We start from the raw sequence: 11,913 nt of genomic DNA, 5'->3' as shown, positions 1-11,913 counted from the left end.
CATACAACATAAAACATCTGTTTTGCCTATAGGAGCTACAAGCAGCTCCTCTGTAATTAATAGTATTACATCAACGTCGTGAGCACCCAGCAAATTATTAGAGTCATTCAGAGAAAGCGCAGCTGATAATGGCACAGCAAGGGGTTGGGTTTGAGCTTTCTCTACAGGCCTTGTTCCAGGCTACAAAACCTAATGTTCCTGGTACAGCCTATGAACACCCTTCCCTACCACCTCTTGGTAGAATGACCATTTCTATTGGGTGGCCTCTGCAAAGTTTCTGGTGGCATTTCTGTGCTGTTGTCCTAATGTGTCATCAGGATCTGCTTAACAATTTTAGCATTGCTTCTTGGATAGACAAAGTTTGATACGGCATCAGAAGAGTTCTGCTGTGGAGCCAGGCCTGGCTGGCTCCTCACAAGCTGTGCCCTTGGTTCAGCAGCCCAGTTACTCTTGTCTCCATGTCCTCAGCAGGACAGAGAGGCATGGCCCTAGTGACAGCACAGGAATGTCCTCACATCCCCATGCAGCTGCTCCTGTCACAGAGGCCTTAATCTCCAAATGTCTTTCTAACTCCTCCCCTTCTGGATGTGCAGAGGTACCAGTCTGGAGCCAAAAGCTGTAGCCTCTGGTGTGCTTGTTGCACTGACCAATTGTCAGACCATACGGTGCCACTGATGCTCCTGTGATGCACTGCAGTATCTGGTATGTATATTGCTTCCTAATTTATGCTTTATCCTCTTCTTTTTACCAGAAGATGAGCTATTTAACAGCTACATGGGTGTTACTGTGGTGACTGTAACTAAGCAAAACCATGCAGTTTGTACTGAGATAGTTCTACATTTGTGGACTTGGAGATGATTAAGAAATTTTTAAGGGCTTGTTGTGTTTTTTTGGTCTTCCCTGCAGAACAGAGGTTTCTTATGAACTTTCAGTTACCATGAAGTAGAAAGGTATCATTGATCTTCAAATGCACAGATGTATTAGTATCTATACACAAACAACACATATTGGGTAAATGAATGTTCTGACTTCTAGCTAGCTAGAGATTTAAGAGATGTTTTCTCAGACCGTAATTAAGATTGTTAAGATATTTGACTCTTCATTTCTTTGTACTTTGTTTGGATTTCTTGTTACATGTAATTTTACCCTAGAAGTTCCAAGGTTTATAATTCTTCAGGTTTGAATAAATGCATTATCTCTCTAATGGATTTACTGTAAGTCACTGCCATATATCCTTACCTTTGCTTCATTCTTCAGGGTTTTTTTTTTACTTTTATAATACAATTTCCCTGCAGTATGAGGCTTTTTTGGGAGATGGCATTCTATGATTCTCACCTAAGGAGCGCCTTGGCAAAAAAAGGTGAGAATGTGCTATCTGAAAGATGCGATTATTACTCTTGAAGCTTAAAACTGTGTGAGTTTTGAACCCAAATGTACCATTCTAACTTAGGTTTTTAGGGATATAAAATTGAATAAGTATAGCAATTCATGGAAATTAGGACTGTAGTACAAATTTAAATTCCTAATAAACTGATAATTGTAAATTAATCTCAGCAATTAGACATAAAAGCTATTTCCCTCTAGTGTGCGACTCTTCAAAATTTTACTAAACTTTAATAAATTACAAGACTGATAAACTGTCTAAGCTCATTTGAGACAAGAATTGCACCAAATGCCACATTTCTGAAGGACTCAATTTTTAAATTATTCATAAGCTAATAGAGGACTGAGTAGAAATTTTCCAAAGTATTTCCTATATTTTGTTAATAGAGTCACTGAATGAAAGGGTAGGACTGAGATCTTTGATCAAATAGTTTGAGCACCTTTCTATTACAGCAACTGTATTTCATCTCTTCATTTAGTGCATCTCTTCATTTTAGAGCCTGGTAGTTTGTATGTGGCAGCAACAAATCCCTCAGTAAGGCATCAAGCCTTGATCAGAGGGCTTGTGGAGGGAGAAGGATAAGGTGGAGAGTGGCTTCTTTCTGTCATCTGCTTCAGCTGTTAATCACCCCATCATCAAAAATCTCTGCACTTTTTTTTCCCACTCCCTATAATGCCCAAACCGGCATAATAGGGAGGATAAGGAGCAGCTTAATATGTTTTGTGAACCTGCTCTGGGTTCAGTGTAGCCTTGACAGTAGAACTGTGACTGTACTTCCGTGAAAATGTCTACAACTGTGAAATTCATTCACATTTCTGAGCCCACAGAGCTGCACAACAGGGCCATTCACAGTTTAGCAAGAAGGACAGAGAACCAAAGAGGAAAGAAAGAAAATGAGCAATGAAGAGACATATGTGTTGTATGACTCTCCTCTGGTAGAAAAGATCTTGGATGCATACAAACATGAAAAAGAAAATCAACTCTTCTGGTAACTACTGCCATCTCCTTTTTTATTATTTTTTTCCCCGGTACTTAACATAATCTTGGTGTGTTTAAAAAATTAAGTGTAATGATACAAAAGCTTCTGCAAAGTGACTCTGAACCTGGGTCCACACCAAACTAGGACCTGCCCTACCTGCCCCTCTTTTTGCCATCGTGTTTGTTCCCCTAAAACAAGCAACTGTACAGGACACAAGTATTGTCCAAATATTATCGAAGTCTTCCCTTTATTCCCTGAATCATCTGGCTTTGATCGCAGACTACTCATGCCAACACGAAGTGAAAGAAAACTCTAAACCTGAAGAGTAAAGGAGAGAACCAAGTAATCCTGTGAACTGACATTGCCTTTTGGATGTCACTCTGCATTCAGGATCTGGTGTTTCAAGAAAAGCCCATCCTTGTATGTGTTCTGTTACTTTTGATCGCTTTAACCACCTCAGTAGCAAAGGTCTTTCCTTAAAATCCTCATTGTTTGTTGCTCTTGCTTTACATTTGAAATCTAACAGGCACAATACAAACTTCGTGTTTCTCCAACTTTTTCCCATGTCACTTGGTATACTTACATTGATCTGGCTACAGTATATTTAACAGATAAGAAATATACTGTGGCAGAGATCTTTTCATCCTGTCACCTGGTATTTTCAAAACATTTCTATTGGAAAGCTTGCTCTAGATTGTATGTTGAATACCACTGAGCGTAGTTAAAAGGATGGATGGCCTTTTACATGACCCATAACCTGAATTTGCCCTGGAAAAATTTTTGGAGTAGGTCTGATGTGGGCAGCTTGTCCCAACCCCAAACAATGACTAGGAGGATGTTTCTGTGAAACATTATTCCACACCTGGAGGAGAAGGCTTGTGAGCCTATGTACACACACCGTGTGCTTTTCTGCAGACTTCCCTTTTCAATTCAAACAGGGAGCAGCTGATTGTAAGGTACATCCTTACATTCCTTTCTTCAGTAATTAATTCAAGAGAAGTGCCTAAATCACAGAGCAATTGCAAACGGAGCACTCAGGGATGGATAATCTCTATTGCTTGTTTTGAATTCATTATTTCCTCTACCTTCTCAAGACAGTCATGCCATTATTTTGCTCTCTTTTCAGACTCTTCCATTCGGTCTCTTGTAACCTGCTTGCACACAAATCATTATTTCATTTTATCTGGAGGTGGCTGGACTGATGGTAATATTTAATTCATTTCAGGAAGTTTGAGGTCACCAGCATCAAGGAACAACAATTTCCCTTAGCTTCTTTATTAAGTGCATTCTTTTTTTTCAATCAAGTATTATTTTACCACAAAAGAGAAGTATTCTTGAAATGTATACTTGTTGCAGATATCATATCCTCTTCCACCAACTTTGAGATAGTTACATAAACCAGAAGATTAAAAACATTTTTTATTATAAAAATCTAGGCAAGGAAGAAGCCGATTCTTTATTTGTAGCTTTTTTATGCAATAAACACATTTTAAAAAAGAGTAACATTTTAGGCAGAAGATTAACTGATTAGCAAAAGTTAACAATATGAATTGCAATTAATGAAGGTAAATTATGCTAGATAGTAAACCCAGATCTCATATTACAGATGGGAGCCCAGAATTTTTAGATGACAAATGGAAATCTCTTCTAACTCTGTACCATTATTTTGTTTGTTCCACAGATATAGAAATCCACAGTTGGATTGTCTAAATAAGTTATTTTAGTAAATAGAGCTCCTTATTCAAAGTACATATGCAAATAATTCCCAGCCAAATATTAGTTATTGACTTCTACGTTAATGCACTTGTTGAAGAGTTCCCAGTACCATTCTTCTCTTTTGGACATCAGAAATTTTTTAAAGCAACATGTGGTTTCTCACTTTTCTATAAGAAAAAGGCAATTTCTACGTAAGGTGAAGAAAAATGTAATTTAAATAAAAGTGTGTTTTATTTTGGATATTAATATCTATAATAGCAGCTCTCCTGAAGAGAGAAAAAACATTTTCTATCTAAAGAGACCTCCTTAGCAGTTATTTTGTTACATTTCTATGGACAATTCAGATAGTTTTTTAGAAGTCTGTATAAGATACTGAGAGGAGCAAAGCTTATGATTTCATAAGTCTTAAGAGGAAGGATATTTTCTCTTATGCATTAATGTGTTTCATTGGAATTCCTGGGAATCTGTCCAGCTATACATAGTAAATGTTTCACATACCAATAAAGTGATTCCTCAGCAATTCAACCACTCAGCACAAATGAGGCTTAATTTGTGATGGATATCTGCACCTGTTAAACAGTGGAATAGGCTCCTGACATAAGTGATTCTTTCATGCTGTTATTTCTCTAAATATTTTTAAGATCATATCTACCTAGATTTACCCCAAGACACTCATGATTTCAAAAACAGCTCATGATTTCAAAAACATGTCCACATTTTGAAATTTCATATTGAAGAAGGAATTTATGTGCTTTTGAGCTAAAGTGTATATATGAAGTGTTTAGATCAACACCATGAAAGGCAGGCATGAAACATGCCTATTACTAAATTAGCCTTTTGTTTTGTATATCTAATGATAAAATCAATATGAGGCTCCATCAGAGGAGAGATCCATCAGCCTCCATCTTGCTAGCACTCAATCAAGAGATTGAATTTGCAAACTTCAAGGGGGAGAAATGTTTCTCCATTTTTTGACAATCCATATTACACTAATTCAGACAGCTTTTACACAGAGCTGCACCAGTTTACTCAAGCATTGCTTTCAATATCATTTCATTAAATCAATGCAAAAGGTGGTGTTGACCTTTTAAGTATATATTTAAATCTGATCAGTGAAGCTTAAATCAATTTGGAACAGATTTTAGACAATTCTTAAGGCAAATGAGTGCGTCCACATGGGGTTCCTCAGCTGTTCAACGAATTGATGTGAAATCCAATTTAAATTAAGCCGCTGCAAACAAACCATTGTTGTGTTGTAGGTAAGTCCCAAATGTGCCCTCCAAGTTTTTCGAGAACTTTCTTTCCAACTTGAACAGAGAAACCAAGGGAGATACAGTTAATGGAGTGAAAGCTGTTCATCCCAGTCAGGAAAGGATAAATGACTATGAAACGCAGTAAAAAGCTTCCAAGCAAACATCCAGGGTTCAACCAAAAGCTGTGTTTGTAAACCTGTTCCCTATTGTTTTTTATTCCTTTCTCTTGGCAGCTGTAACTGTAGTGAACAAGGAAGAAATGCCACCACCCATCAGATTGTGGCAGGAGGAAGCCTCTGTATCTCACAGGTTTAAAAGATCCAAAGTGAGTTTAAAGGAAATCCCCTCTAGTTCATGTTTGCTAGGGATTGGGATACCCAAGGTTTTCAACCTTCAGTTTGCCTTTGCAGGAGCTTTGGTGTTTTCATAGTGTAGATTTTTACACTCTCCTAAAACATCACTGAAGACCTTTGCAGGACTGCAGAGAAGCCCCTTGATCTTCACAGGCCTTAAGTCTACAGGGGGACTTCAGAGAATTTGCTCTTAGAGCAAAGAAATGCAAAATGAACTTCACTCCATATTGATTGGTAATGCAAGTAAGATGGAATAAGATGGGTATTTGTAGAAGGGAAAGCTTACCTGATAATTGTAACCAGGGTTTTTAATGACTGAGTTTAAAAACACGAAAAATTGTAGAATCATACAATAAAATAGGCTATGAGAGAAAGCAGGGGTGAAAGCAGGGGTGAAAGCAGTAAGTAGGAGGAAATAGTACAATAAATTGAGGGAAAACTGGTTTAGTATAAGCAAATACCAGAATTATTAATCCAATAACATGGAAATGCAAGTTGCACTCCTCAACTTAAGGAGGCTAGTGGTCCCTCAACCTCTCCCACCCACTCTTATCCAGATAAATTATCATCTGCTCCATTTTCCCCTGTCCTAGAACTGAGTGAACAGTTTTCCTTATATTCTCCAAAATGTTTTAATTATTTGACAGTTTTGCTGTATGAAAGAAGAGTATAAGGGCTCTTCTTCAGTTTCACACCCCTTTCTAACAGAAGGTTGCTGTTTGATAGGCATTTTGGAGCTCTCTTTGCCAGTCCAAACCCCAGCAGGAGAGAAATAAATGCAAAGGTAGGTTCTTGTATGAACAAAGGGACAGAAGTAAGAGAATGGGCCTTTGTTTTGTCTCCCCCAGGGATTCAAAAGGGTCTGCTGCTGACTGCTAATGGTTTGGGGGTGTGTGGTACTGGTAGATTAATGGCCTCTTTCCAGCTTTCCTGGTTCCTCAAAATTACTTACAATATTCCCATTCAAACTTGTGCAGTTGATTATGTTGAATGGTTGCAGACTCACAAAAGGTTACAGGATGTGAGCAAACTTGAACATAAGGATCTTCCATGATAAACTCATGAGTATTTCTACATATTGAGGTAAAGGAATTAACTCCATGGTACTAAGTGGAATCAACTTAGAACTTTCTATGTGCCTTGCTGAAGCCACCCCAAAGCTGTTGCATCTTGTTGTATTATTTTATTTTTTAAAGTCTTGTTGACTGCAGGTGAGTGGGAGTGTGTTCCTAGTGCTGGATATGGCTCTTTCCTCTTTCTCCTAGCACAGGGCACTGAATCCTTAAACTGGGTTGAGAAATAAAATTTATTAATGTGGTGAGCAGAAGAGGAAAGAGAAAGAAAACCCACAAAGCCCCCACCATGACTGGAGAAGAAGAGACTTCGTCACTTTGCAGTGGTAAATTACCAAAAGCATAAACTACCAAAAGTAAAAATCACCAAAGCAGTAGGCTCTGCACTTACACTTCCTTCTCTGCTTGCTCCTATTTTCTGCATTTCCTGTGGCTGTCAGAATTGGGGAACTTCTGTGTTTGGATCAGTGAAAGCTCACTGCCTCAAATGGTTCTTCTGTCCACTGATGTTCTGGAGATCCACTTGTGCTGAGTTTGGAAATTAAAGGAAATGGTGTTTAACACAGCAAGATACATTTAAGGTATGTTCAGTATAGAACTGGCAGAGACACCACCTCTTATGGGATTTGCTGACCTAGATGCTGTAATGACCTCTCCAGTGAAGTCCAAAGCAAAGTTACTGTCAGTATAGTGACATACAGGCATTCATAACAAACAGAAGTTAAATGCCAGAAATACTTTAATACTGCCTTCTGAGGACTGAGTTTGGTACCACAACCTTCTGTTCCTGCTGATATGGGAGGCAGAGGATTGATCCCTCCCTCACTCTTGGCTTCTTTTGTAATATCCATATAGTTTTTGAACCAGAAATTGCCATGTCTGCAAGCCACCTATTTTTTTCCCCATTCCTTTGTGTATTTCTAAGAAGATACAGAATTAGTCAATTTTTTTGCCCTGAAGTCACATCTGAACTCATTTCAACATCCCCCCTGCCTAAAACCAAACAAAACCAACAGTAACCAAAAAAAGTGACAGAAAAACTTGGATTGTTAAATTTTCGACTGTCAAATGGTGCCTTTGCTATGGCTACCAGGGACTTCAACAAGATGCTTTTACTGACAGCAGCATCTTTCCTATTGTGACAAAGAAGCATGGCAAAGGCTAATGAATTGCGTCTTACTGAGCAGGGCCTGCAGTTAGGAACTTGATTCCCTTAAGAGATCTTTGGAGCAATTTTGGGATACTGTATTTCTTAGGAAAAGAACAAAGAATTAATATTGGAAGACAAATGCAAAACTATAGCCCAGTGGTTGTCACCTTCTTTTCAAAAATCATCAAAATCTTCGACTCAGTGGAGGTAGCTTCCAGACCTCTCTTTTTTTGAAACATTTTTTTTGTCTGATTTTAGTGCTTGTTGCCTCTGTATGACTCTCTCCCCACATTCAAGACTGTCAGGGAAAAGCTGTAGATAAGAATATCTGTAAACAGTGTTTTAGTATCTCCCACACAACAGTCTGGAACTGCCTCCCCTCCTGTTTCTGAAGGTTCATGGATTTCCCAAATCAGTAGGAGTTTATTGATTTATATGCAGGCAAGCTCGTGTTACTACTTTGGTTACTCTTGTGCTTTTTCCTGGCTACTGCTAATTAGCCTGGCAGATCTTCCAGTGTTGCTTACATGCAGTAGTAAATGAATATAACTACTTGTATTGAGTTATCATTTTTTTGTGTGTGTGTATGCTACTTAAGAGGATAAAAACCACTTTGAAAACTCTAATCTGAGCAATGAAACAGATCCAGAGTATGACCTGATACTCAGATCAGTCTTCTGCACTTGAGCTATCCCATAGCCTCTTGTCACCTCATGCAGTTTTTTCTGGGATATTCAGGTTAACAATCATCACCCCCTTGCTACCTCTTTCCTGTTAGTTACCCTCTGAAAGGCTTGTCCTCTCTCTCAATTACAATCCTAGCCTGTCTGAATTCTCAATGCGATCCCAGCTCAGGTTAAAGATTCTCTCTTCCAAGCCCTCGCTCTTCCCGGTGTATAATTTTTTTTTTTTCCTCAGTTTCTGTAGGCAGTCTCACCCTTCTGCTTCTTCAGCCTTGTGAGTAGCAGAGGTTTCCAGGCTGCAGCTGACCCAGAGGTGCGGCTATCTTGGGCCCACGTTTGCCTTCCCAGGCTGCAGGCGGTGTGGGGAGTCCCGTTTTCCCCGGGGCCCTCCGAGCAGGCTGGGAGCCCGGCTCTGGAAGGTTTCCTTCCCTCTGAGCAGAAGCCAGGATGCTGCTTTCTCTCGGGAGGTGGCAGCACAGCCAGATGTGATCAGTGTATGCAGTTTGACGCCCAGAACTGCAAAGGGGTGGCAGGGAGGTGGGGATGGTGTTGGATTCCTTCTGAGATGGAGCTCCTTAGCTGGGAGCAGGGATTAAGATGGGGAGCGCAGGGGTGCTCATGCATAGGAGGCATAGCTTCAAGCCCCTTCTTGAAGCGGAATGGAATCAGCCCAGCATCCTCACGGTAACATACTGGGATCCCTCTGTCCTGACCGTGTTCCTCTGTATCAGCTGCAGCTGATAGTTAGGCGTGGTGTGGGGCCCGAGATGCTCACGGTGGGGACAGTGTCATTTGCTGAGCCTGCAGGCGCAGCCCCAAGTGCTTGTTTTATTCATGTGTGGAGAAGGGCTCTGCAGGAGTTTGGGCAGAGTCAGTATATATCCCGGGTTTTGCAGGCACCAACTTTCCTGCAACCTGCCAGAATGGTTGCATGTTATTTTAGCTATCAAGCAGTTTAAGGTAGAATGCCAGGAGAAAGGAAGAGCAGCAATCAGTCACCATCCCATTAAATGCTACAACCTGCTCCTCTCTCAGAACCTTATCTGTTCTTTTTAGCCAGTTTGGAGGGTCACATTCTCTACTGAGGTTTTAATAATGAATTATAAAGACATGGGTACTGTATGGGGTTTAATGTGACCATCATCTGGAAAACATACACAGAGGCAGGGTGTTTGGGTTTCCACAGAAAGCGAGCACAGTCTGGTCCAAAAATCTATGGGATATATTGCCTAATCTACCCCTCTGTCTCTGTTCTCTGAATTCAATTTCCCTGTGCCAAGCACTCTGGAGATGCTACAGAGCCTTGTAGAGAGCTTTGTTGGGTGGTTGTCTACTTGAATTTTGAGAAAGTTTTGCATCAACATGGAATAACCCGTAGATTCAGCTTTGCCCCAACAGTAATTTGTGAATGCTGTCTGTGGGCTTGTGCATCCAAAAGCAAAGAGTGCTAGAAATCCCAGCTTAGGCAACTCAAATAATTTTACTAGCATCAGCAACTGGAGGGCAGCCAGCCAGTCAGCCCTACAGTTCTTTAAAAAGTAATATAGTGCACCTGACTTTTGCTCCTTGGATGGCAACCACTGACTGGCAACTGGTCCCATATACCAGGTAATTCCTGCTTGATGCTGCTTAGGGCACCATTGAAACTACACCTTAAGCAGGCAGCACTGAGAGGGTGAAGCAGAGTAAGGCGAGAGAAAAACTGAGGTTTGTAAGCACTTAGGAAAGGGCCACCTCCCTTTTTTACCCCCCCTCTTTGCTCTTGGCAGTCTTGGAAGGCCCATTCTTACTCTCAGGATTTGCTCTGAAAAGTGTTTGAAAGTGCTGCAATTCTCCTTCAGAACAGTTTTGTTCCTAAGTGACCCAAGTGCCCCAGAAAGATCCTGTCACACTGGAGGACTAGTCGTGATAACTGCTCATCTCTTCTGGGCTTGGGAAGCAGAATGCAAACAGTTCAGGCAGTGAGGACTAAGCAAATCCACCTTTCCTGTCTGCATTTTCCTTCTAACTCAGTTCTGGGGGATCCTCCCACTGCCATGTGCCTCCCTCTGCCCTGGAGGGACAAGTTGTGTTAGTATGACCACCACCAGGCCTTCTGCCCGGTCCCTGTGCAGGTGCAGAGCCAGGGCTGCAAGCAGCCACACCTCCAGGAGCAGTTCCACAGCAGTGCAGTCAGGAACATGCATTCAAAGAGTGCATGTAATGGAGGAGGGAAGTATTTGAGGGATAAATCCCACACAGGAAAATGTTGGTGACTGCAGAAAAATAAACAGCAAACCACCAATAGAATGGATGTAAGGGAAAAGAGCAGTAACCAAAATCCAAGACACTGGCTTGACCTTTCGAAAGGTTGGCGGTACCTTGCCTTTTGGAACAGTCTTTGACAATTGGGAGTTTGTCTCATTTTAATTGGGACTAACCATATTCACAGGAGTTGTCACATGTCACCTAGTCTGTCTGTCTCCCTGCCTTTTCAATTTGGTAGCCTTCTCTTTTTCCCCTGCATGTCCCAGAGATTTGAAAAATGATCCATTCTTCAAAGCATCCCTGGTAATTTGGACCACAGTGCTACATTTTTGAGACTGATGCCTTTCAAAGCTGCAGCCTTTCTTGCTGCAGCAGCTCCTGACAGCCTTCTCCAACATATAGGCTTAAGAGGGGAAAACAGGTCTGAGGAGATGCACTTTTACTAGGAGGAAAGACATTAGAGATGGCACTAAAATCAACAGAAAACAGATTATTTCAAGCAGAGAAGGTAGCTTAGCCCTTTTTATTAAGTGCGGGACTATACTGTCACTAATTTCACTTTGCAAAGTGTACTGGAAGTCTCTTCATGCACTTGTTGGTAAAATGTATCTGCATACACACATCAGTAAATATTAATTAATTAAATATGCTTATGCATATGCAACATGTGTTCTGTCCTGCACCATATTTGCTATCTTTTTTGTTTTCCTAAGAACACCCCCACCTTTTTAGCAAGACTTAAGATCTGTGTTGCTACGTTGTTTTTGCTGCCAAATAGGGAAGGATAAATCTAGACCACAGAATTGCTGGCTGCATGGTTTTACCCCACTGGCAACCACCTCCCCCTGGTGGGAGAGCTGAAGTGGGGAGACTATAATTTTATACTACAGTAGACACTTAAAGTGAAAATTAATGTTAAGATCTTGGATATGTGTATGCCCTAGTCTACATGTTTGATCAATGTCCTGGTTTCTTACTGAGAAATGTCCTACTGGAGATGTTGCCATACACATTTATGAATTAGGGTTAGAATTGATGCTTCTATTAATAAGAAATCTTGCAAATTCTGCTTTGA

This window comes from Parus major, chromosome 1A, assembly GCF_001522545.3.
Source record: "Parus major isolate Abel chromosome 1A, Parus_major1.1, whole genome shotgun sequence".
NCBI lineage: Eukaryota > Metazoa > Chordata > Aves > Passeriformes > Paridae > Parus > Parus major.
Note: the sequence above shows the minus strand (reverse complement) of the source record.